Below are 22,411 nucleotides of genomic sequence, written 5' to 3' on the forward strand. Positions count from 1 at the left end.
CATGGGGTCTGCTATACTGCGAAATCTATTGCCGACATTGCGCTTCTTGCCTTCGGGGTTTCGGGAAGGGAAAGAAAATTACACCCCCTCCAACCTTTTCAGATATCTAGTATCCGATTTGCAGATCCCATAGGCACACCGTTTCAACATTTTGCTGTGTGTTTGAAAGCTTGACGGACCTCCCTCACATAGAAACCGTTGCTAATGTAGGATTGGACAAGCACCGTTCTGGGGCGGTACTTTGCGAAAGGTCAATTGCTCGCCTGGCGCACACGCCGGAAAAGTTTCTGGCTTCCGGTTACTTCCGGGTACATGCGGCGGGGGGGGGGGGATTGGCTGCAAGGCTGACCGGCAGCGCCGTATCCAGTTCTACTAATACATCCATGGTCGCAGAGACCTGAGATCCATGTGAGGGTCCAGCGTAGCTACGACGAGGCCTGATCGTGCATCTCTCCAAAAATGTAACTACACGTCGCAGCGACGTGCGGCTACGCAGACCGCAACAATTGTGATTGGTCCGCTTGGTAGCATCGCATTTCCAGCTGCTTCTTCTAGGCCTGCTCCTTCTTCATCAAACGGCCGTGTCTGCGGGTGGGAAGTCGGATGTGGGTATTTGTCCTGGTGGCTTCACTAGCGCCTCCTCTGGTCGGTCAGGGCGCCCCCCGGATCGGCAGAGGGGGTGGAGCAGCGACCGGGACGGCTCAAAAAGAGCGGGGTAATTGACCAGATACAATTGGCGAGAAAGGGGGGGGGCATGGACCAAATCGAGGAGAGACTAGTTGAGGAAGTTCGCAAATATGCACATTTGTACTCTCCATCTCCTCCGACAGCTTCTCTCGTTTCTGCGTTGCATGAATTTCAGTAAAAGTAACTGTTGTTCAACATTTATTAGCTCCAACGCCAACGTGATCCCTTCAGTTTCAGTCGCCATTGTTCGAAGCGGACGAAGAAATTTCTTCAGCTGTCTATGAGAAACTCAACACAGTGGCAAAGAAACCCCACCGCCGACTAGCGTTTTGGCAGTGTAATTGCATAGGGAAGGCGACACACCAGCGCACAAGTATGAATGCTGACTGCCGCGTGGGCATAACTTTACCTTTAGTCTAGTAACGCGCATGAACTATCTTGAGACTGGCCATTGAGCCCGGTCCTGTAACACGCGCGCAGCACGTTCTCATGCATACCGCAAATGACAAGGGGTCATTTTTTGGGGGGGGGGGGGGTCATTGGGGGCCTGTGTGGGGCCTGTGTGGATTTTTTTACGGTCCACCGTCTACTCTGAATGTACGTGTGACTCTGCCTCACACAACCCATATTGCTGCAATATCCTGCAATAGAACTCAGGCAGGAGAGGGCAAATCCAAAATCACCAGCAGCTTAACTGTAGAGCTGGTGAGAAGTGATCCACGCTTCTCTCCCTTGTGGAGAGTGCTGTCCTTTACAAGAGTACCCGGGAAACCTTCCTTAAGAGGCGGCCTCATAGTCTTATTCGCGGTTCTGTGGATGCATATGGATGAACATGTATCAGAGTAGTCCATGCAACCCCCCCCCCACACACACACACACACACATGCGCACACACACACACACCCAACTGCATGCGCGCACATGCAGATACAACACACGCACTTCCTTTGTGCGCACAGACTTTTACAGTACATGTAAACAGGAGAAAGAATAAAACTGTGGTCCCAGTTTTTTTGGTCCAGGGGCGTCTTGAAACTGCCTGCTCCAAACAACATTTGCTGTTCCCTCATCCTCGCCTTCCCTCCTCCCCCTCCTGTCTACCGATGAAGAGGGTGTCCCGACTGGAGGTTTTCTTAAAGGCGGAAAAAGTTACAAAGCCTCCTTTATGACTGCAACTTAAAACGTCAGAAATCCCTGCCATGAACACAATGACCCATAGCATTATTTGCTATAAACAATGGCCTCAGGACACGATTTGATCTGAGTCACGTAAGCCCTGACAACTGTTAAATGGACTGGTTAGAGAATCATGGTTTAACCAGCGAGCATCTACACTAAAAATCATTCCCAAGATCCAACAGGCCCTGAAACAAACTTGGGCATTCAGGAAAACAGTTTTTGTTTTTCTATTACCGGTGTAATAGAAAAGCAAGATGTAAAAACACCCTAACAGACATATTGCCTGTTCCCAGCCTTTGTCTCTTCCATCTAACAGGTTTCTGCATGTAAGTATTGCCAAAAATATTTTCCCCGTTTACTCACTCTTCTGTCCTGTTTTTAGTTGACTCATAGGATAACGCGCGTTTGCAGCAAACACCGCTGAGTCTTAAACTCCACAAACCAATACACTTGAATTGGACCTCCAACTGACTGAAGGCAAAATCGCCTTTCAGTGCAATGTGCAATAGAGTGTGGTGTGTGATTATCAAACCTGTGCTCAATATTACAGATCACTTGCTGAGGGGCTAGGTTTGCCAAGAAAAAGAACGAAAACCAAGCGTATTGCCAAAAAATTGGGGACGATATCATTGCTGAGGCTGAACATACAGAGGAGCGAGAAATGGGTGTCAGAATCACTGACAGACAGGCGAGAGGCAGCTGTGGCATGTGGCTCCCATGCAAAAGCCGTTAATCTGCAAAATCTAGAGTTTCCTCAGTCAAAACTTCGATCCAGCGACATGTTATTCGTTTTGTTTGCAAACTACAGTTTTTTGGCCGTGCAAATCTTAACAAATATTAATGTCCATGCATCCATCCATCTATTATCCAAACCGCTCATCCTGCTCTCAGGGTCGTGGGGATGCTGGAGCCTATCCCAACAGTCACTGGGCGGCAGGCGGGGGAGACACCCTGGACAGGCCGCCAGGCCATCACAGGGCCAAATGGTTCCATGGCATGACCAGGGTTCCATAGTGTAGCGGTTATCACGTCTGCTTTACACGCAGAAGGTCCTGGGTTCGAGCCCCAGTGGGACCATTATTTGTTTTGTAACACATTAATATGTGTTTAGATTTGTACAGTCAAAAAACTATAGTTTGCAAACAAAACGTAGCTGGATTCGAAGCGATGACTCTGATATCCGTTTCTTGCTCCAACACAAATAGTGGTTCCACTGGGGCTCGAACCCAGGACCTTCTGCGTGTAAAGCAGACGTGATAACCACTACACTATGGAACCACGGCCATACCCAATTTCCCCTCGGGGATGAATAAAGTATTCTGATTCTGATACCACGGAACCATTGGGCCTGTGATGGCCTGGCTGCCTGTCCAGGGTGTCTCCCCGCCTGCCGCCCAGTGACTGCTGGAATAGGCTCCACAAGCTCCGCGACCCTGAGAGCAGGATAAGCAGTTTGGATAATGGATGAATAGATGGACAACACAAATAAACACAGCATCTTATGGTAGATTTGGATAGTCACATAGTTGTTTTTTTTTATGGGCAAAACCAAAGTGATATATTTCACTTTCTCCATGAGGCCATAATGTATGTTTGTGTTTGTTTTTAGGACCGTTTAGGGTGTATGATGCTACTTCATTCAATAATCAGACATCTGTTTGATGGCTTTTAAGTGAAGGAGCCTCTGGCATTTCTGCTCAGCAGATGTTCAGTTATGCATGCAGATGATATAACTTTAGTTTGATGACTGACCTGTTGAAATATCTCATGATTTTCTCCTTTCCATAGTGTCAGACTTAGATGTAGTTGAGCTGTACGCAAACGATACAGCTTAAATACAGTCAGAAATAATGGCATCAGCGATATTGTTCAGCACAAAATTGTAACTCTTAAAAACATTGTGTTGTTAATGGAATCACCACCAGGTTACAGTACTGAAGTCTGAAGCCACTAGTTTCTCAGAATGAGTCGGATATAACAATCTAACTGTGCTGGACATGCAAAATAGGCTTTTTCGGTTATCGTCAAACTCATTTCTTTGGTTAGTAATTACACTGGAGATTTGAAACCTCATTTGTTGTGAGACTTAGAAAAGAAAAAAAATGCTCTTGAGTAGAGGTGGAAAACTCCATTACAATTAGATGTATGCAGAGCCTTTTTCTGAATTCTGAGCAGGTTTTCCATCGGTGAAATTCCTGATGATCTGAGCTGGTTTAAGCGTGCACTGGGTGCTGATGCGACAGAATGCCCCAGCAACGGAGCTCTGGTTAGGCTGCTGCACAGGACTCCGGGTAATAAGGCTGCAGATGAGTGCGACATGAAAAACAAGATGGGAGAGGCTAGATTGGATGAGAGCTTATGCATGTTTTTGTTTTGGGGTGTGTGTGCGTGTGTGTGCGTGCGTGTGTTGTGTGTGTGCTTATGCATGAGTGTTTGTGTATTCATGTGTGTTCATGTGTGTTAATTGTTTCGTAGACAGGGAACACTTTCTCAGCTGCTGGCTAAAAAACTGTGATTTGCAAAAAAACAAAAACTTGAAAGGGCCCCAAGCCAGACATCAGCAAGGAAGCAGTATATACCAGGGTTATTTTTTTTAAGGGGTGCACATACATTGACGGGAATTTTGGCATAATCCTCACTGGATAGGGATGTCGTATCTTTGATCCAAGTAAATAGTGAATGGGTTGAAATAATGAATGAGTGAATATGCTCACGGGCGGCACGGTGGTGCAGTGGTTAGCAAGAAGGTCCTGGGTTCGAGCCCCGGGGTAGTCCAACCTCTGGGGTCGTCCCGGGTCGTCCTCTGTGTGGAGTTTGCATGTCCTTCCCGTGTCTGCGTGAGTTTCCTCCGGGTGCTCCGGTTTCCTCCCACAGTCGAAAGACGTGTAGGTCAGGTGAATCGGCCGTACTAAATCCAGGAATCAGGAACACTTTATTTGTCAGTTCACTTCATGCACTTGCGTACATGAAACGAAATGAAACGCCGTTTCCCCCAGCCCATAGCAGTACAACACAAAGACAAAAACAAACCCAAAAACTACAAAAACACACATACCCAGACCAACACGTATATCCAAACTAAACAAAACATCACTGTCCAAGGAAACGAATGCCAGCCAGGACAACTGTCGGAATCGCCGGTCTTCATGGGCTAGCAGGTTAGCTTAGCCCACCCCGGTTCCACGTCCAGTCAGAACGCCCTTGGCATTTCCTCCTTGCGCCCAGCTCCAGGCAGGGGCCGTGGTCCTCGGGCCCGCCAGACCAAGCTCTCCCAGCTGATCCAGCGCCAGCTCTCCAAGCCAGACACCCTCAACACACCTCCCCGCACTCCTCATGACGACATCAAAAACATCACAGTCAACGCAAGGTGAGGCCGCTGCCAGACCGCCCTCTGTGTGATCAGAACTGCTGGTCTGCCTGGGCTAGCAGTTAGCTTAGTCTGCCCCGCTCTCCCACCTGATCCAGCGCCAGCTCTCCCAGCCATCAAACGAAGACATAACTTAGACATAGACATGGACAAAGACACTGCATGGACGGTACTGGGTGAGGCCGCCACAAATGTGAATTCGTGCCGCCATCTTCTGACACCGGCACTGGGTGAGGCTGCTGCAAACGTGAATTCGCGCAGCTATCTTCCCACACCAGAAGCGGAAGCTTCCAGTTTGTTCCTAGGTGTTAATATGTGTGTGTGTGTGTGTGTGTGTGTGTGTGTGTGTGTGTGTGTGTGTGTGTGTGGGCCCTGTGATGGCCTGGTGGCCTGTCCAGGGTGTCTCCCCGCCTGCTGCCCAGTGACTGCTGGGATAGGCTCCAGCATCCCGCGACCCTGAGAGCAGGATAAGCAGTTTGGATAATGGATGGATGGATGAATATGTTGACACTGGTAGGATTTTAGGATGACGTGGAGGGTATAAGCTAAGTTACAGTCGCCTTCATCTGGCCACCTCTCTCACCCTCATCCCTTCTCTGGGCCCGTATGATGGATGGACCTTAATCAAGGTCAGGATGGAGGTTATGTACCCATTTTAACTACCCTCCGCTGATGGATTGTGAGACCTCCTATTGGCCCTGGTGTAAACAACAGGGGCATCAATGGCTGTGCGGTAGATGAGAAGAAAGAACCGCACCAAGGACACTTTACATACCTGGTGCTGTCTAGTTTACTGTCATTTATAATACCTTTTTCTTCTACACTTTTTTATTTCATTGAATTTTAATACAGTTAACCTGAAATGCATCTAAAAGTGGGAATGAGTAAAAACCCAAGTGTGAGTAGAGTGAAAGTATCGTGAGTGAAACCGCCTCTTTCTTCGCTGAGTCATAAAATGGAGTCAGAAAGAAAAGGTCAACTGGATTTGATTACAAGGATCCCGATCCGGGGGCGAGCAGCTTTATTTTGAGACGGCAGTACAGCTCAAGGCAAATATTTGACCCAACTTCTGAAGACACCTTCCTAAATCTGGGCTCGTAATACTTTCCTAAGTGTCAATTACTCTAGAGTAATTTACTTTATAGTACTATTTACATTGGTTTTTGGTGTAGTTTTACCCTCAAATCATCTGGCTCGCCCCCCCCCCCTTTCTCTTTCACACACACACATGCGTGCACGCACACACACACACTTATCTCGTTATGCTGTTTCTCCCTTATCTCGTTAAGCTATTTCATTAACACACGCACACACACACACACGCGCGCGCACACACACACACATTCTTGTAATTCTATCTTTGTGAGACCTCTCATTCACATTCATCCCCTAGCCCTTAATGCTAACCTTAACCATCAGAACTGTATGTCTAACCTTAACCCTTAAATTAACCTTAACCTAACCCTTATTCTAACCTTAATCCTTAAATAAACCTTAACCTAACCCTTATTCTAACCTTAACCCGAAACCCAAGTCCTAACCCTAAAATAAACCCTTAAAGAAGTGAGGACCGAACAAAATCTCCTCTCTATGGAAAAATGCCCCCACGCTGATAGTTAAAAAACTCTTAATTGGCCCTCACAAGATAGAAGTACAGGAACACACACACACACACACACACACACACACACACACACACACACACACACACACACACACACACACACACACACACACACACACACACACACACACTCGTGCAGTCAGCCTAGGGTCCACCTCAAATCAAGTGACAAGTTGTGCTGCCACACAGAGAAACCAAGCCGAGGCTGACGCAGGGTTTGGTACATCTTGTTTGCTTTCTGTTTATGTGCATGTTTATGTGTTCAAGGTTTCCAGAAATTTGCCACTTCCTACACTGGAGAATGGAAAGCCGAATATTGCCCTCTGACAGACGGAGAGTAAAAAAAGATTGCAGATGTTAACATAATTGGGTTTTCCGAAGCATTTCCAACAAGGCAAGCAGCTTTATTTATATAGCACATTTTATGCACAAGGCAGACTCAGTGTGCATCACATAAAAAAAAAAAAAAATATATATATATATATATATATATATATATATATATAAACACAAAAAAAGCATATTATACATTGACAAAGGATTTACAAAGGAATTCATAAAAATACATTTAAATGAAAGAATAAAGTCAAAATGTAATGCAAGATTTACAGCTTTGCAAAAGTCAAAGTGCAAGGTTTGCAGTTTAGCAGAAAGCAATGGCAAAACAAACTCTTTTTTTTTGGACCCCCCCCCCCCCCATTTTCCTCCCCAGTTGTACCTGACCAATTATCCCACTCTTCTGAGCCATCCTGGTCGCAGCTCCACCCCCTCTGCTGATCCGGGGAGGGTTGCAGGGAGTTGCCAGCCGCTTCTTTTCACCTGGTAGTGAGGAGTTTCACCAGGAGGACGTAGCGCGTGGGAGGATCACGCTATTTCCCCCAGTTCCCCCTCCCCCCGAACAGGTGCCTCGACCAACCAGAGGAGGCGCTAGTGTAGCGACCAGGACACATACCTACATCCGGCATCCCATCCGCAGACACGGCCAATTGTGTCTGTAGGGACGCCCAACCAAGCCAGAGGTAACACGGGGATTCAAACTGGCGATCCCCGTGTTGGTAGGCAACGGAATAGACCGCAGCACCACCCAGACGCCCCGTAAACGTTTTTTAACATGGATTTAAAAGTAGTCAGAATTGGAACAAGTCTCAAATCTTCTGGAAGTTTATTCCAGCTCTTTGTTGCATAGTAGCTAAAACCCAAGGCAAGGCAAAGTTATCCATACAGCACATCTCCGCAACAAGGAAGGCCAAAAAGAAGGGGGGATCTTTATTTATAGCTTTTCTAGTGCCAAATTTGACCTTAGGTTGATAGCTCTGTGTGTCGTGACTTGTATCATTACATGCAAATGCACAGGTGCACACTTAGTTAAAATCCCAGCTTGTTGCATACCTGGAGGTTCAAATCCACTAAAGGGGAATTATAACATCTGGGAAATATCAGTGCAGCTAGCAATTAGAGTGGCAGACTTAAGACCTATAGCTGTAAGACCTTTAGGATAATAATGATATCCTACAATACCGACAAGCTGCTGCAGAGTTTCATAGACTGGCAGAGTCAGGACATTATGCCCAGACTCTACAGGAAAGCTGACTTGAAAAGAAGGGTGATTTGGCTTTGCCTGTAGAGTGTCCATGTCTTCATGCTTCATTGCTTCTTTTAAAAGAGAGGGAGAGTGCCGCTCTGTTCCTCGCCGAGGTCTTTGGAAGGTGACCGGTAATTGCTGAGGGAGGGTTTAGCCTGATGAGGGAACAAAGCACCTCTTTTGTTTGAGGTAACTCTTACGCTATGAGTTGGTACACTGCTGACGACATGACTTTCAGACACAAACTATATAGCACGTTATTTTCTTTCTCGCCTTTTTGTCGGTATGTCTGTGTCTCTGTGTGCTTATGAAGAAAAGGAGAGAGAAGGGAGCAAGAGACAGACCGACAAACGCAGAGACAGACGAGAAATCGATCCATCCATGCACATTACTGGACTCCATGCTGTGCTTAAGTCTCATTAACAGTAGTGCAGGCCCTGTGGTTATGACATCATGGTGGCAGTGTTAGCTTTTAAAGCCTGACCGCAGAGTAAGCAAACTGTAGTGCCCTTTTAAGAAAGGCATTCTTTCACTCTGACTTCATAATGCGGTAAACTTTTCAGGAAACCCCAGACAGTTTTTCTTCTTCTATTGTTTGGCTCATATTGCAGCCATAAAGACATGGACAGGCCATTGCTAGACAGACAGCAGACAGGCAAGGAGACAGAGTGACAGACAGAAAGTCAGACAGAGTGACAGACAGACAGACTGACTGACTGACTGATGTACAGACAGACTGACTTACAGACAGAGTGACAGACACACAGAGTGACAGATGGACAGAGTGACAGACAGACAGATGGACATACAGACAGACAGAGTGACAGACATACAGTCAAAGTGACACAGACAGAGTGACAGACAGACGGACATACAGACAGACAGAGTGACAGAAAGAGGGACAGACAGACAGATGGACATACATACAGAAAGACAGAGTGACAGACATAGAGTGACAGAAAGAGGGACAGACAGACAGACAGATGGACATACATACAGACAGACAGAGTGACAGACAGACAGACAGAGTGACAGATAGAGAGTGACAGACAGACAGATGGACATACATACAGACAGACAGACAGTGATGGACTGCTGGTGGAAAGCTAGAGTTGTTGTGGTTTTGGATAGTAGTGTATATATATAGGTGTGTTTGAAAGAGAGGGGAAAAGAAGGAGAGAAGCAGAGGAAAAGGAGCTCTAGAGAAGGGGAGGTTGAAGGAGGTGAGACACGGACAAATGGCCATTTTAACATGATTAAACATTGTCTATTCATGGAAATTACATGAAAACGTGTGACTACAGATCATTCAGAAGCTGACAAAGAAGCCAGCTCTGCCTGGTTTTGGGGTCTTTCAACACCCCTCCAGAGCCCCCTCAGCCCCGACCAGCATTGTTTGTGGAGAAGAAAGCTATCAGAGGATCTGCACAAGATTAGAGTTGCCAACTGTTCCCTCTGTGGCTTCCTGTTTTGTTGCAGGAATTCTTTCGGTGGGTGCAAAAAGCACATAACCATTCAAATCTGACATGGTTAACCCTTTCCTCTCAACATGCGCACTGCTCAACTTGCAGATATTTACGCCGAGGATTAGCACTTTGTAATCACCGTTTAGATGGAGCTGTTCTTCAATATGTCATTTTTCATCCTTTTCAATATGTTTCTTTGCATAGAGATGCGCACTGTTTCTCTCTAAGCTTACACATCGCATGTTGTCTTATTCCAAACCTTAATATTTTTTTTCATATTGGCTCAATGTTGCTGTATATGTGTAAGTGTAAGGTGACATGTGGTATTTACTATGTGTGACACAATGAAAGCCATTTTATTTGTCATTGTATTCTTACAACGAATTGTATTCTTGCAATGAAATTTTCTTCTGTGCATTTAACCCATCCTATTGTATAGGAGCGGTGGGCAGCTGCAGGTCCCGGGGACCAGTTCCAGTATTCTTTCCACTGCCTTGCTCAGGGGCACAGACAGGAGTATTAACCCTAACATGCATGTCTTTTTGATGGTGGGAGGAAACCCCAGCACCCGGAGGAAACACATGTAAACACGGGGAGAGCATGCAGACTCCACACAGAGAGGACCTGGGACGGCCTGGGGTTCGAATCCAGGACCTTCTTGCTGGGAGGCCACCGTGCCGCCCCACACAACCTCTCAAATGATCAATTGGCAGACATAAACCTCTCACTAATGTTCCACCCTGTTCTCCTCCCTTCTAATCCACCAACTACATCCTATATCTTTCCCTTTTCAAAACCGTTTTCCAGCAGCGCAGCGATCCTCCGCCTCTCTCACTTTCCCCACTTTCCTTCATTGCCTCCTGTTTCATCTCCTTTACGTCCTTCTCCCTATCGCTCCTCTCAGCTCTTTGCTGCATTTCCTGGGTCCCTTCTCCTTCACTATCCCCACTCATTTTTACCCTCATGCCCCCCCAACACCACCATCACCTCCTCCTCCTCCTCATCTTCCCCTTTCCCCTCCATCTAAATTGCAAATGGCAGCAGTGCCGACTGCCAAAGGAACTCCTCAATGTCATTAGAGCTGACCCTGTGGATTAACTAGAGGAGAGAGGCGGTGTGTAGAAACTACAGATCAATAACCCAGCTTACCCTCTGGGTTCGTTCACTTCACTTAGGATTTAGATCTAACGAACTTAAATGTCTGCTACATTCCTATTCAACAAACAATAACAATAGAACATTTTTATTTGTAGAACACGTTAAAGAGTACCCAGAGACATTATTACATAAGTTAAAATGAACATAAAGCAAAACACAAAAAACGTGCAACTTTTTTTTCAGTCACACATCAAAAAAAATGTTTCAGAAAAGGTTGAGTTTTGATTATTAGAGATGTGAAGGTGGGAATCCTGTTGTACATACCTGCTGCCTCATTATGGGGCTGATGAGGGCCTCTGCACAGATTCAGAGAAATAAGACAGGGTTTGTTTTTCTTTAAAATATATTGATTTATACAACATGTTTTAATTTCAAATTTTTATATTTTTTAATTTTTTTAAAATAGTTTTTAAAAATTAAAAGAAAAAGTATGGCCAAAAGTAATAGTAGTAGTAGTAGTAATTTATACAAACTCAATATACGGAAAAAAACTCAGGTAAGCTAGAGAAAAGATGTTATCTATGAAACAAAAAACAAATTTGGCAACACACTGTCGCCCACATGGCAGTAAAACTGGATACAGCTGGATCAAATGGCAATCGCTACTGTCTGCGTGATCTACTTCGCAATGTGATGTGATCTCACTGCGATAAAGAGCTAGATAGAGAAAGATGGATGCGTGTGTGTAGGTCATGCACATGTGCATGTGTATGCATTTGTGTGCCGGTTTTGCACTGTGTGGTTGGTTTACCAAGTTGGCAGACAAAGACAAGACACAGTGAGCTTGACTGAACCTGATAGGTGCCCTTATCAGGGCCAGCAAAAGTCTAGGCCTGTTATAAATGCTGTATGTGTGTGTGTGTGTTTTGTGTGTTCATGAAACGTGTGCGCATGCGCCCGTGGTTAGTCATATACACTAACAGCCACACACACACATACACATGCAAACTCACTCTACACGTCCAACAAGCGTCAATGATCCTGTTGCCTGGAATCTGTAACTCGGTAGCGGAGCCTGCCAAGCACTCACCCACGACAAATAGGTTTCCAAGTTTACATCAACCAGACTGCCTTTCCACTTTGCTGCAGGATTAGTATGTGATCAAAAAGTAGAGTTACCTTTGAAAACCATTTCTTTTCATTTGTTTTTCACAACCCAATGTTTGCATAAAAGAACCTCACTGGAAAGTCACTATAAGGGGATCTTCGTGAATGGCCCTATTTTTTTTAATATAAATTTATTTGTAGTTTTCGCTCTTATCCCACCCGATTAACCCAATGGCATATGGCCGGAACTCATGTCGAATAACTCTCCTGGCTCACGTTTCTACAGGAAGGAGATAATCGTAACACCAGCTTCCTTCAAACTCGTGTCGGCTGCTCTCGCTATTTCACACGCTGAAGCCTCGCATAGATTGCGTTATCTTCAGGCGGCGAAGGAGACGTAGGGAGAACGCTTCCAGTTCCTCGGCTGCAGGCGCCCGGATGGGCCAGAGGGGTCGCTGGAGAACGACGAGTCGCTGAACACTATACCGAGCTACACCCACTATTCATCGGGTATGAGTGGCCTAACGAATGCCTTACCCCGTGGACACTCTGACCGTGACCGGTTACGGCGAGTCTGGGATACGAACCTCCCAGCTGCACGACAAGCGGACTGCAAGAACGGCGGTTTAGTCCGCTCGGCCATCAGAGCGGCAATTTTTAGCGTATGAAAATGTGCTAATTAAATAAAACCACTTTTTGGGCTAATTTTGGCAGCTTTTAGACAGACGAGCAGAAGATTTTCTGATGAAACAAATCCCATATAAAATCATAAATTATGCACCCTGTCTGTTTTTGAGATGACAAATGAAAGCTTAAAATAAGGCTCCGCAGCTGAAGACTTGGGAACGGGAACCCTCCGCAGCATCCCGGCGGGCCCAACAGGGAGAGCGCAGGTGGTTGCAGAAGATGAGCATGACACTTTGGATGAGCCACAGTCTAGAAATCCATGTGCAACTGTAAGCTTAAAATCTTTCAAATGTTTATAAGCATGGTGAGCACTAAATCCTTGTTTATCAGTAGGATAGTTTGCCAGATTAAAAGTAGGAGTTGAAAAAAAAAATTGTCGAATGAGCCGAATTCCACTTTTGAGGGATTTCCCGCTTTGAAGATGGACTTGCGAGGCCGTGTGAAGGCTCCTGTTCTAAACATACCGAAATGTTTTTGGTCAAACAGTTCAGCGGATGAAAAAAAAAATCAAAATTGAATTTAAACGCTCAGAAAGAGAAATGGAGCTGTAAAATGAGGGGAGGGACGGCAATTTTACCGAGTCTCAGTCGACGCCAGTGCGAAGACATCTTCTCTTGCCGGAGGCTAATGAAGGTGTAATGGAAATTAGATGAGATGTCAGGCAAGTGACCCTGCCCACCAAGTACCCCGATTTTTTCCCATTTCTGTATAAATGTGAAGTGAACATTAAGTTGTAAATCTCCTTGCGTTTGTAAGGTGCGCTTTTGTACGGGTTCGTGTCCAGTGATGGCTCGGTGGCCATCAGCATCCATCTCTTCTGACAGTTCTGTACAGGAACCCATGCGTTTCTGCACAGTCACTGCTGGGAGGCTGAGGCGACCCTAATTCTCACAGCAACTGGACACGCTCGGCCAGCGGTAAGACCTGCGTAGTCTCACACACAGCCGAAACACAATGCTATGCCTCGCCGCCCTCCTGCAGCCATGTGCTCAAGGGAGGCTCAAAGTACACTTGTGATGAGATTTCGTTATATGCCCTGTGTTACCATAATTATTCTTTATCAAAATGTTATGGCTGGATTGTTTCCCCAAAAACCCATCAAGGGGGCAGTTTGAACCAATCATTTTCTAAAGCCTCATGTTTGGAAATGATCTTATGGTGCCTAATCCAAGGAATATTCATGAGACTGTTGATTTACTGCTGGGGAGGGAGGGGGGGGGGGTCAACTCGTGTTTCTGGCCATATGTTCGAGTCAACAGGAACCTATCACAAGCAGAAATTAGTTTCACTCTACGATGCAAGGGTAACCAGCGCCATCTAGTGGTCAATATGTGTTCAGCCTATGACTGCCCCTCCTTTCAAATTCAACTTTCTAATAATCCCAACAATTTGTCAGCATATGACAAATTTAGATACCACACACTGTTAGACTTTAAAACATGGTAGCGAAAAAAAAATCAAGTAATGGAAATGTTCCATGGCTCAATAACCAGGCAGATAGTATAGCTGCAGTACCCAAGGTGTGAGAATTGAACAAAAACAATAGCAAAAAGCTGAGCGTTTTGTCTCAGCGCAGCATTTATTGAGAAGCAGTAACATGCTATTCCTGTCCACTGAAATCACAAAGCAACAACTTTTACAACCAGCTGGGCCACAGACATGCCGAGTGGACACATTATCTTCAAGTTATAATTAAGTTAATTAATTAATTCATTCGTCTTCAGTCGCTTCTCCGGAGTAGGGTCGCGGTGGCAGCAAGCTAATTAATTTGATTAATTAGGTTTTCCTTATTAACCCCCTCGGGGAAATTCACTTACTGCCAGTTAACCCATCCTAGTTGTGATCTGTGTAGCTAGGAGCAGTGGGCTACCGCTTTCATGCCGCGCCCGGGGACCAACTCCAGTTCTTTCCCCATTTGCCTTGGTCAGGGGCACAGACTAACCCTAACAGGCATGTCATTTTGGTGGTGGGGGAAACCGGAGCACCTGGAGAAAACCCACCGCACACACGGGGAGAACATGCAAACTCCACACACTTGGGATGACAACCCCGGGATTCGAACCCGTGACCTTCTTGCTGTGAGGCGACAGCGCTAACCGCTGGGCTACCGTACCGCCCAAGGGAATAACGGAGAAGAGTTAAGATGAGAGAAACAACGGCGTTATATCGAACAAACAATGTTAGCCGGCATAAAAAGCACGGTGCTTCTACAGCAGAAATTTCATTTTGAACAAATGTTTTCATTGCTTGCTCCTGTCCGCCTCCAATGTAAGGTAGCGTTGGAAGGGTGATCGTAATGGCGATAACAGTCAGATGACTGATAAAATATGAAAATTATCTGCCAAAATGTAATAGTGCTGTGACAGCGCCTACGTTATTTGTCATTATTTTGTTTGTTTTGGTATACTTTATTCTAATGCAATCTGACGGCACACCCTGTTATTGACGTCAGACTTGATATTGTCATTCAGGAAGACCACTGTTAAACTGATTATTCTATATATTCGCTCTATTACACAGGGCTTTCAAAGGGCACCGTTGAGATGAAAATAGTTTTGAAATTTGGGAGGAAACAAGGTCCCAGGCTATGGCCATAATTCCAGGGATTGTGATTGGACAACATATTTTTGCATAAGCGATTAACACAAGTAAGAGTCATTCCGGTTAGCTCTTACATTTCACTATCCTTGCAGGTGTAACGGGGGCAGTCCTATGCTATTCTATGCTGGTCAGCCTGCTGCACGCCCGTCACTCTCATCAGTAGCTCTGCGTTGTGTTCTATTTTCGGTGGGGTCCCAGGTGTTGTGGGGGCCCTCAGTTTCTCATCATCATCATCATCATCATGATCAAAGAAGGAGGGGGGACACACAGGACTCTATTTGGCCCACCTTGCCATTTATTTTGGTTTCAAACTCTTCGACAAACGTCCAGTCCTCCAGCGGGAGCGGTGTTTCTTACGGACGTGGGGGTCGAAGTTCAACCACTACCCGGACTTCACTCGTGTGCGTTAGAAGGAGAAACCGTCCACGGGACTCCGATGTAAGAAAGGATAAACAAGTATTTTATCCCACAGCTTGCAGTATCGTCTTACAGGGATACTCAAGGTTACGTTCTCCTCAACCAGCAAAAAAAAACTGTCCTACGGTAAGAAACACGTGTGGCTCGGCTCGATTGCTGCTTGAGACTCCTCCCACAAAACAAAATGGCCTCTCCCGCGTTCCCTCTTCCGTGTACCCACAAGACCTCTCTCTTAAAGCGACAGTACACGTATATGACGGTCGTTGTAAAACATACATAAAAGTAAATAATGACATAAAATAAAATGTAGTAAACACAAATAACAGCACACAGACAGGATTTGGTGATATTTCATACTCAAACAAAATAAAATAAAAACATTAATTTTAACCTGGTTACATTCACCCCTCCTGAAATTCACCAACATCCTGACAGCAGGATAAAAAGAGAAAGAGGAAAGGAAAAGCCCATCACTGACTACTGGCACAAGTGAAAAGAAGGACCTAGTCCTCCAGTCAACTTAGGAGCTACCTCGGTTACGAGGTTCAGAAAATAATGAGGTTGATCAAGTCTCAGTATTCCCCTAGATCAATGTGACGCCTGATACGCCACACCATGCACTTGGCCCAAAACAACCCTGTCTGATAGACACCTAATAACTCACATTAAACTAGTTTGAATGACTCCAACCTCCATCAAAGTTCAAACCCTCACACTCCGTAGAAATGGCATCTGAGCCATAGATTCTATTAACCTGTTCACTGACCTCACCACCCTCCCTGTGCGTGTCCTAACCCGACGATCGCTCTCTACTTGTGTGCGTGAGACAGTGCGAGCTGCAACATCTGTATCGAGTGAGTGTGGTGCTTCTGTGTGCGAATCAGTGTGAGATATAACACCTACATCGAGTGAGGGTGATGCCTCTATGTGTGGTGCATGTGTGTTGTGTGGTGCGTGTGTGTTGGGTGGAGTCTGAGCAGTGGCCCCCACAGGACTGACTACCAGACTAGACGGAATGAACTCTTCCGCTTCTGCCCACTCAGATCTAGGCGAGTCTCCAAGTGATGAGACTGCTAGCCCCACTGCATCCCCTGAGACCGTCAGGCCATCTGCACTGTCCTCCTCATCGGACTCTGCGCAGTCAAGCAACTGACTGGTTGTACTGGACTCCTCACCCTGATCTAACTCAGGAAGGGGCAAGAAGTTGACCTCCAACAAACGGTTCCTGTGCACCACCCTGGTGTGCCCCTCTGCATCCTGAATCTTGTAGACATGGATATTGGGGTCTGACCCTTTAGCTGAGCGGTTAGTGATGTCGCCTTGTGGTGCAGTACACCCCGTTTCGAATCTCGCACCGGGCAAGAAAATAACCGGTTACATTGGTGCCGTGACCCTCCTGGATCCTGAGAGCGACATCAATTGCTCGCCGCGGGAGGCTGCTGTCGTCATCAAGCCCCAGACGTCCTCAGGTATTTCTATAGACTGTACGCTCATGTTACAGTGGACTGGAGTTGAGCTGTGTGGACACTGGACAGTCATAGCTGTGGTTACCATGGACTGGGCTTGTGAACAGGACATTTGTATATACTGAAGGAAGAAAAACACACGAGAAAAAAAAAAAGGAAAAAAAGGTTAATGTTGATGTGATTGAAGGACTCGTGTGAATAATCTATTGATCTAAACTACTGGATATGTGCATATGTGATTAATCTATTGGTGAATTTGTTGATTGTGTGTGATTGTTTCAATCTCTTAGTGATTTCTAGATTCAATTATTTAAATGAATTGAGCTTTTCACTTTTTTATTTTATTTTTTATTTTATCTGAGTGTTAGAGGTAGGAACATGGCAGAGGGTGGTTCGTACGTAGGTGGGGGTAACATTGCTGATCAGGATCTTTTGGATCGCCAGTGTGCTATGGAGAGGGGGTACCAGTTAGATGTGGGTGGGGGTTTACGGCTAGGTGTAGGTAGGAGTTTCGGGCAGCTCTTAGAGGGCGGGGAACCAGACACCAGAGCACCAGGACCTAGAGACCTGACCACATTTGGCACTCCTCAGTTCACCTCCACACGCTACGTAGAACGGGCCAGGCCAGGTATCAGCGAAGGGGCTGTGCTAGGTAACAGCGAGCAGCCAGTGGGTGAGTTAGCCATGCTCATTACTCGGTTAGCAGAGAAGATAGGAGAGTCAATCACTGCTAAGCTGCAGGAAACACAAATGCTTAGAAACACACACACAGACAGTGCTAGGTCTGCTGAACAGTGTTCGGAGACAGCTCCTAGTGTTAGAGTAGTAATGCAGACAGACGCTAGGGAGCCTCCTATTTTCAGGGGCGATAGCTCTGATAAGTTTACAGTTCATGAGTGGGAGAGCCTTATGACTTTGTATTTGAGGAAGCGAGCCATTCCAGTTAGTGAGCAGTCACATGAGATTCTAGCTAAGCTTATGGGGAAAGCAGGGGACGTGGTGAGGATAAAGCTGCGCAACACATCTGTCGACCACATAGCGAACCCCCACATTATTTTTGATGTACTGAAGCAACACTTTAGTGACTTCACATACTCGAGCATGCCCCTGGCGGACTTTTACAGTACGCTGCCCAAGCCAGGTGAGGACGCTATGGAGTATTGGATTAGGCTTAATAAAACAGTGGAGGTGGCTGACGAATGCTTGAAGTGGCAGGGCCGTAGTATTGAAGAGCCAAGCCACGAGGTAAGCATGATGTTTATCAAACACTGTCCAGATCAGTCTCTTGCCAATGTTTTTAAGTTCAAGTCCGCAGGGAAATGGTCTGCTAGCGAGATCCAGGAGAGGCTTGATGAGCACATGCTGGAGAGGAAGTCCCGTGTTGCTGCAGGTGGACAACGTGAAGCAGGCGCGGTAGAGCGTAGGTTCCATTCACAGGTTCATGTCCCTGTAGTCGACATGGCTCCCGACTTGAACACGACCGTGCCGGTGGTGCCATCTCCCGTCCCGGCTCATGCGTCATCTCCTATACCATTTTGTGCAGGGTCTCCTACACCGTCTCCCGCACCGTCTCCCGCACCTGTCTCTGGCGGTGATGACTATATGAGGAGTTTGGTGAGCTTGCTAGACCGTTTGGTCACAATGCAGACTCAGGTTCCAGTTAGCGCTGCAGTCCGGACACCGACGCTGACTCAACCGCCAGCTAGCGCCGCAGGGCGGGTGCCAGACGCACCACAGAGGTTGTGCAGGGTTTGTAAGTCTCCGGATCACTCCACATTTTCCCACTGCAGCCGGGAGAACCGATGTATAAACTGTTTGTCTCCTGGTCATTGGAAGAGGGACTGTCCTCACCCTCAGCCGCCCAACCAGCTCCGTTCTCAGCCTGGTGGAAGAGCTGGTCATCAGTCTCGTCCGTTAAACTACTAAACCCACACCTAGAGAGGGATGGTGTGGGTAATGTAGATGTATCCCTCACTGATGTCTCCGACCTGGCTCACTTGTATGAAGACAAGTGTGCCAAAGCACCTCAGGGTTCGCGTATGGTCATTCAGGCGACACAGAGGATTCAGGCTTTCAGTGACTTGTTCTATGCTCCTGTTCTTATCAACCAGAGTGTGCAGCTTAATGGCATGTTGGATACTGGCTCTATGTCATGCAGTATCAGTGAAAATGCAGTAGAGAAGCTCCGCTCTGGGGGTGTTTTACCTGAGAAGCAGCAGCCTGAAGAGAACATTGTTTTGATTGGCTGCGGTGGTCTGGAGACTAGGCCTGATGGTTTTTATGACCTCAACATGCAGCTTTATGGTGTTTCCTTTGTCATACCCACTCTGGTCGTGCCCGGTCAGCATGATGATCTGATAGTCGGCACAAACGTCATTAAACATGTGGCCCATGTACTCAAGAGTGGTACTGAGTACTGGGACATCGCGTCCAGACAGGAACATCCGTCTAGTCCTGACGTTGAACAGTTCTTGTCCATGTTCACGAATGTAGAGCGCTGGAGGGGTGGTGCAGTTCCTGAGAAGATAGGTACTGTTAAGCTCACCCAGGCCGTGATCGTATAGTGGTTAGTACTCTGCGTTGTGTCCGCAGCAACCCCGGTTCGAATCCGGGTCACGGCACCAATGTAACGGGGGCAGTCCTATGCTATTCTCTGCTGGTCAGCCTGCTGCACGCCCGTCACTCTCAGTAGCTCTGCGTTGTGTTCTATTTTCGGTGGGGTCCCAGGTGTTGTGGGGGCCCTCAGTTTCTCATCATCATCATCATCATCATGATCAAAGAAGGAGGGGGGACACACAGGACTCTATTTGGCCCACCTTGCCATTTATTTTGGTTTCAAACTCTTCGACAAACGTCCAGTCCTCCAGCGGGAGCGGTGTTTCTTACGGACGTGGGGGTCGAAGTTCAACCACTACCCGGACTTCACTCGTGTGCGTTAGAAGGAGAAACCGTCCACGGGACTCCGATGTAAGAAAGGATAAACAAGTATTTTATCCCACAGCTTGCAGTATCTTCTTACAGGGATACTCAAGGTTACGTTCTCCTCAACCAGCAAAAAGAACTGTCCTACGGTAAGAAACACGTGTGGCTCGGCTCGATTGCTGCTTGAGACTCCTCCCACAAAACAAAATGGCCTCTCCCGCGTTCCCTCTTCCGTGTACCCACAAGACCTCTCTCTTAAAGCGACAGTACACGTATATGACGGTCGTTGTAAAACATACATAAAAGTAAATAATGACATAAAATAAAATGTAGTAAACACAAATAACAGCACACAGACAGGATTTGGTGATATTTCATACTCAAACAAAATAAAATAAAAACATTAATTTTAACCTGGTTACACAGGCTAGACAGATTATGTTTTATCTCAGGATCAGTGAATGTCAAAGAATCAGTCCACACTCTCTCAGGTCTCTGAAAATTATATGCAAAAAAAAAAATTTGAGCGATGCCCTGGTGAACTTCAATTCTAAATACAACTATACCGTATTTAGTAACCTACTGTCTATATTATCCCCTATCACAAACCTTGCTGAGATGTGCTTTGCAAAATGCTAAATGGTCAACCCTGCACGGATTGATAAGAGATGTAGAAAAGAAATCAAGATGTCAGAAGTATTGTTATTTTTGCAGCCCCCCTCCAAAAAAAAGAAAACAGAAAAAGAAAAAGTTGAATACACCTCTAAAATTAAAAAGTTAACTGGAAACGGTCACTCAAACCGGACCATCAAAGCATAGCAACGTGATGCTTAATGCATTGTCTTACTACACTGCTTGATTTTAATCATTATGTTCAGTAAACAATCTATCCCACGGTTCTCAGATGCCGCGACCAACTCTACCGTTTTAGCCCTTAGACCGTTTACTTGGCTACGATTTCAATATACTGTAGCGAATTCGGGGGGCCGTCTGGGAGACCGTCGCCACAGCCGGGACGCGAACCTGTATCTCCCGCACCGCGGGCGACAACGTTCCATTTCCCTCCTCCTTCGGGAAGCGCATCTGATGGAGGGAACTGCCACAGCTGGGACGCGAACCCGTGTCTCCCACTCCGCAAGCGACAACGTTAACCAGTCGACTAAAGGGTCCGACCCGTCAGCCAAGGGCTACCGAGCCTATTCTTCTGTGATCGTTACAATACTTTACAATTTTCCAAAGCACACCGATTTTTTTTTTTGGAGAAATAATGCGATTTCCAGACGTCCTCTAATATGTCAACCTGTGTGTCCCCCCCCCCCCGCAACGACAAGGCAACTAATGTAAACGTTCACTGTATTTAACGGATTATATCTGCTGCATCTGTGGCTGACTCATTCAAAATGACTGACATCCCCCCCCAACCCCTCATGTGACACTTTAAATTAGGACCCATGCAAACATGAACTAAATAAATAGTTCCATCTCTTAAAATTGCAAAGGGTGGCTGCTTTTGACTGGGATCCCAGCAAGAAGCACTAGTAAAAAAAAGTAGTAAAAATGTCATTTGTGATGAAAAAGCAATATATTTATAGAATACATGTGATATTACGTGATAAAATACATTTATTTCAAAGATATGACAAATAAGCACTCAGCCTAGCATGAAATTATTTACGAAATGAATAGGGGTCATTTTTATCCCCACCAAGATTGCCAGACTAGATGGTCAACTTTTGTAAAATCCTGAATAAGGAGCATACAGATAGCACAAAAACTTGATGTGATAGAGCAAATCTGAGCACAGATTTGGATTCAGCAGCCCAAAATTAGCCAAAAACAGTTTCCAAAGTCCATGCAAGAAAAAAACTATATTTTTGTAGACCAGTGTTATCTATCCTAGGGTTCTGGCGGGAACCAGCCCAGGTGCAACATGACCGTAGACTGTGTGTAATTTATATTTCCTGCCATTGAATAGGCCAGATTGATTTTTATAGCTGTTTTTATAGTTTAGGTCAGATTGTTATTCATTGATGTTTCCGGTCAGATTTACTATTTATTTATTGTTGCTGAATAGATGAAATCCATATATATTATGTTGTTGTCATATAGGCCAGATTGCTATTTATATCCACTGTTTTAAATGGATCAGATTGTATTTATAACTTTCGAGATTGGTTTTCTGATGTATTGTCATGTTTTTATTTTGTC

General features: G+C 45.9%; 3 non-coding genes across 3 annotated transcripts; 2 read left to right on the top strand and 1 right to left on the bottom strand.

Annotated features, from left to right (window-relative positions):
• The first annotated feature begins 2,870 nt into the window (after positions 1 to 2,870).
• trnav-uac (transfer RNA valine (anticodon UAC)) lies at positions 2,871 to 2,943 on the top strand. Its single transcript has one exon. It is a non-coding gene; the product is annotated as a tRNA-Val (tRNA).
• Positions 2,944 to 3,071: 128 nt separating this feature from the next.
• Positions 3,072 to 3,144, bottom strand: trnav-uac (transfer RNA valine (anticodon UAC)). Its single transcript has one exon. It is a non-coding gene; the product is annotated as a tRNA-Val (tRNA).
• Positions 3,145 to 19,830: 16,686 nt separating this feature from the next.
• On the top strand, positions 19,831 to 19,902 carry trnah-gug (transfer RNA histidin (anticodon GUG)). Its single transcript has one exon. It is a non-coding gene; the product is annotated as a tRNA-His (tRNA).
• The last annotated feature ends 2,509 nt before the right edge of the window (positions 19,903 to 22,411 follow it).

This window comes from Lampris incognitus, chromosome 1, assembly GCF_029633865.1.
Source record: "Lampris incognitus isolate fLamInc1 chromosome 1, fLamInc1.hap2, whole genome shotgun sequence".
Lineage (NCBI taxonomy): Eukaryota > Metazoa > Chordata > Actinopteri > Lampriformes > Lampridae > Lampris > Lampris incognitus.